The 5,403-nt window shown below is 39.3% G+C and overlaps 1 pseudogene; it reads left to right on the forward strand.

Moving 5' to 3' along the window:
- The first annotated feature begins 546 nt into the window (after positions 1–546).
- Positions 547–2,759, forward strand: LOC122071354 (annotated as a pseudogene).
- Positions 2,760–5,403: the final 2,644 nt, after the last annotated feature.

Below are 5,403 nucleotides of genomic sequence, written 5' to 3' on the forward strand. Positions count from 1 at the left end.
TACGTTTAGGATTTTACCTGCCAACAATTTGAATCAAACCCTAACCAGGGAACAACGCTATCCAAGAGCTTCGGTGCGAGAGAAATCAAACCCAACCCTTACGAACCTTGAGCAAGTGAGCAGGGAGATTTGAGTGAGTAAGCGCACCTTCGTGAGCAGCAAGTTTTGCTTGTTCGTAAGGAGTGATTTGGGAAAGAGAGAGTTAGGGCAGAGAGGAAGAGAGACCTAACAGAGAAAGGCGAGAGAGGGAATTGTCCACGTGTGGACCTCTGCAAGGGGCACAGTATTACACTAGATGGGAATTGCAGAGGATTTTTATTTAGGGCTTGCCCTTCATCTACCTATTTTTGGACTATAGGCGAAGGAGATCATATGTTGTTTATTATTATTGGACTAAAGGAGCAGATATCAAGTTTTGATTGAGCCTGGACAAGGGTCTTCTTCGACTGCATTGCTCTCTGTCTTCGATGACAAAAATATATGAATCTCATTTATTTTCTTTATTTTTTAGTTTTAGTAGAGGAGTACTGCCTGCTATATTGTGTGATGGAGTCGTTGAGGAAGAAGAGGAAACGAAGTGGGAAACATATTGCTTCTTCAGATATACAGGAGATCTTACCACCACCACCTCATTGTGGCATTGTTACTTGCCCTCATTGTGGCTACTCTTATTTAGATCCACATGGAAGGGGTAACAAAGGAAGACTGGATGCATCGATGCTGCTACTCAGTTAGGCAAGAAGAAGAAGATTAAGTTCCAGGTTCTATCATCGAAAAAGGCAATTTCGGATCGGTTTCGGTTGTGCCAGAATAAGACAACCCTAGTGGAATTTGCCTGTAAAATAGTGCTTAAAGGGAAAGAGAACGTTCATAGAGAGGTAGAGATCATGCAACATCTCTCTAATCATCCTAGTGTTGTGACATTGAAAGCTGCATTTGAAGATTCTAACTGCTTCCATGTTGTGCTCTGGTGGACATTTGCAAGACCAGATGGATAGGGAGGGTTGATACTCAGAGCACAAGGCTACTAACATGCTCGAAAAAATTATTTTAACCATCAAATATTGCCACGAAATGGGTGTTGTTCACTGAGATATCAAGCCCTAGAACATCCTTCTTACAAAACCTGGGGAGATGAAACTTGCAGACTTTGTTTGGGTTGGCTGTGAGAATTTCCAATGGTAATTTATTCAACTTCTACGAACCTAAATTTGATATTCATATGGAATGTGTTCTTGTTCAATTATTTTCTCATCCTATATCTATCCTCATTTGTTCACAACCTCAAATCATTTATCTAGGATCCCTTTTGTTTAATTCTAAAGTAGTAATTAACGTTAATGTTATGATATTATGATTTTTTTCATAGGTCAGAGATTATCTGGCAAAGTTGGAAGTCCAGCCTATATTGCACCAGAAGTTCTGCAGGGGGATTATTCAAATGAAGTGGATATCTGGAGTGCAGGTGTTTTACTATATACTTTACTAGTGGGCACCCTCCCATTCAATGGAGGAAGTCTCGGAGAAGTTTTTCAGGCTATAAAGAAAGCAAAACTTGACTTCCATACTGGAGTGTGGGAGTCAATATCTGGACCTGCTCAGGATCTGTTGCTGCCAAAAAACCCCGTGAGTTGGTCCTGCACAAGCACAGACAGTAGAGGCCTGGAGCTTTGTCCGGGGTTAGTCCTCTGACGCTCAAGTTAGGGTCGACCGCACAGTTTTCAGTTAGGGAGTAATGGTGAGGGTATGAATGCTTACCTTCTTCCTTCCTCTCGGCCCCCTTATATGGTTCTTCGGGTCTAGGGTTTTTTCTTGTCTTTTCCTCTGTCCTTCTCCCATACGGCCGTCCTTCTTGTGGGGAATATTCCCCTCATGCAAACGACATGATTGAGCGTGATTGAGTTCTTGGAATCCTTATCTGGTGGACGACACGTGTCTCAGGGGCAACACGTGTCCTTTCCCCACCGAGAGATCAATTTGACTGTATCAGGATCTAACAAGCAGAATGTTGACTAGGGATGTGTCTGCAAGGATAACTGCCAATGAAATACTAAGTAATTTTTGGATTAATTATTTATTTATTTATTTTATATTTATTTAACTTCATTATGTCTAATGCAAAATGTTGATCATTTCAGCACATCCGTGGATTTTGTTCCACGCAAAGGAGTCAGAAAGGCATAGGATCGATGATGATTCAAGTCTAGTTTTGTCCTCTAATGGCCTGGGTCGAAAGACAAGAGAAAGATGACTCTTGTTTTGTTGATGCACTTGTGGTGGCAATTTCACGTGTGAGGATATCTAAGCCAAAGGGAAGCAGGCTATGTGGCACCACCAGTCCGATCCAGCAGAAGTGTTTGTCTAACATGAAGGCTAACGACCTCTGTACAGCATTTTGATCCAGCAAAGTCAAATGATGTTTCATTCTTTTGTATCTTGTATATAATTTTTTGTATTTTGGTTAGAATTTTCTGCTGATGGCAATGCTGAAGGTGGAGATTCTAAACTTTACTCTTTATGAAATGTACATTTATCTCAAAAGTGGAAAGTGCTTACCTAATGTCATTTATTGTTATCATTGTTGGAAACTGGGTGAACTGTGGAAGACTTTGAAGTATGCTTGGCTGACAAGAAGTTGGGGTGAGGACAGAAAGCGTGTGGGCTTCACCACAACTCCAAGCCATGTGAGCTTCCAATGAGAAGACAGAAAGTATGAGCCTGATGCAAAAATAAATGCAAGGAGAAAAAGAAAAAGAAAATTAAGTCATATTTGTGAAGACAGAAAGCATGTGTGCCTGCCCCCTCCTTGTATGTCAGTTTTAGCATATGGAGAATGTTCATAGCAGTTCAACAGTCTCCAACTCATAACAATGATGCTGGTCGTAGCATGATACTTCGAGGTATTAATTTTTGTGAAATGTAAAGTACATTTACCCCTTAAGAGTTAAGTTGATATTCGATGCATGAGAACTTTTAACAGTATTTTACTTTGTGATTGACATTGGCATTGAATCCCCTCTAGTTTTCTCATTTTCTCCAAAGTTGCATGTTTTGTCTATTTTAGGATTGGGAGACTAGGCATGTTCTGTGATTGTACAATAGTGAGTAGCATACAACATAAAGTTACATTTTGTGGAAGATATGAATATGTGAGAGGTGCAAGGATAAACATTATTGTTGGAGCAACTGTTGTTTTAGAAATTGTGTTGGGATCTTTTCGTGGTTTTGTTTCTGTTCATTTTTGCTAAAACAGCTTCTCATAGATTCATAGATACGAGTCATATTCTTTTCCTGGGAGTAGGTTTCCTTCAAATCATCCAGTACTCCTTTTGCAGTAGTGTGGAACAGGACATTGGCAGCGACATCAGGTTCGATATTATTCCACGACCAAATCAAAATTAATGTATTTTCCTTCATCCAGTCATTATATCTCTTATCAAATGACTGAGGAGGATCAGAGGTAGTATATTGAAGTTTGTCTTTAGCTATGAGATAAACCTTCACAGATTGAGCCCAAAGTAGATATTTCGAACTACTTTGAGCTTGATAGAGGTAATCTGGACATTCGCATTGTCTGAGGAGGATGTAGTAGTAGCAGGGGTAGTTTTGGTCTTAGCCATGAGGAACTAAAAAATAGGGATGATAACCTATATGCATATCCTTATGATACTATAAACATGGATAATTTTAGTATAGATCCATATTATTAAGACCTGATCCCACCATAGTCATCACTAGAAAAATTTACCTGAGCCACAAGGCCAAAAACAATCAATGAGATATAAAATCCTGCTAAAATTGATTATAGAAAAAACCTGTTAAATATTAGTGGCACCGATCAAAAAATAATCACTCCATGTGATTTAATCCATAGTAAATGCAACAGTAGGCGGCTGCACACCAGAAAGGATCAGCAGAAGGAAGAAATCATTAGAGAGTAATGTTGTATAAACCCTATGTTTGATCACAAAAGCTCTAATGCCATGTTACAATTTCAGAATCCAACAATCAAACCAAGAAAAAGAGAAGAAGAAAAGAAGAAGACAGAAGAGAGAAGAGAAGATAGAGGCGAGAGCACAAACCAGTCCCAAAGAGGGGAACTAACCTGCAGCTCTTACCAGAATAGTCTACTGCAGGTCAGTCCCTTGATATATAAGATTCAACACTTGCATAGGACAGGAATACCCTTGTACCCTGTGCTGATTAAGCCCTAATACATAAAAGCATATGATATGACTAAAATGCCCTTACTACTAAAAATCACGATTATTATGCTTTGTCATGGTCCTTTCAATGACTTTTTTCTTTCTTTTTGGTTCATTTGCAATTTACCCGGTTGGGCCATACTAAATTGCGTGGGAATGCTATCATGATCACCAGCACCATCACAGTTGTCCTTTTTAGTATAGTGGTAATATTTTCATTCCTTGATAAATATTATATATTTGCTTTGTATTTGATATGGACTCGACATCATAAATACATTCAATGCCCTGTTTCTCCTAATGAATTTTTTCCCCCAATAAGCTCCTAATGTAGTTCAGTCTAGGTGTTTTGTAACTTGTGTAATCTTCATGGAAGTAAGGTTGGAAGAATCTAGTATTGACCATTTAAATTGTAACATTTTCGGGGTAAGACTCGGTAGTTCTCACTCCCTCAGACCTAGCACATGCGAGAGCCTCATACACTAGATATGTCCTTTTTTTTTAGGCAGCTGATACGTCCTTGTGGAAGTGCATGTGCATGGAGTTTCATGCATATACAATTACAGGGTAAGGCTACTCAAGGTAGTTGAGGTAGTTACATGCATTGTTCTATCTTTCAAGTAGGTCCTGTTATTGAAAGGATAGGAAGGGTTAGTTTTTAGAGCAAAGTGTTGTGTATGAGCAAAGCTACTATAAATTTCCAGTCCTTAATATAGTTTACTGGGTATAGTGTTGATGGTTTCTCTGTTACCATGACCAGGTAGTTTCCTGTCAGTCACAAGGCAATTGAGTGGTGGAGACAAATTGAACCTTCAACTACCCATTGTTCTAAGGACAGGGGGGGCCAATACAAGGTAGCATCAGTAGAGCTTCTATGTTCAACAATTCCATGACAATGTAGAAATTGCTGGAACCAGGCACTGATTCTGCTCTCCATGGGGCCTTCAGACTGATCATCTCCCAAGACAGGAATTCCTCTCATTTCTCATCACTGACAAGTTGACAATGGTGTTTTGAGTATAGTAGGATGAACTATATAATGTAAGATTTCCTATTAGGTGGGCTAGCATAGTCAAAGATTTGTTTCCAAAACCGGTTTAGTGGTGTTGACTAAAGATGGAGTAAGCAGAAAGAATCCAATATTATTGGTAAGTGATCTCTATGGAGATATTGGATTCTATTAGCACACCTTAATGGT

Source organism: Macadamia integrifolia, unplaced genomic scaffold, assembly GCF_013358625.1.
Source record: "Macadamia integrifolia cultivar HAES 741 unplaced genomic scaffold, SCU_Mint_v3 scaffold_215A, whole genome shotgun sequence".
Lineage (NCBI taxonomy): Eukaryota > Viridiplantae > Streptophyta > Magnoliopsida > Proteales > Proteaceae > Macadamia > Macadamia integrifolia.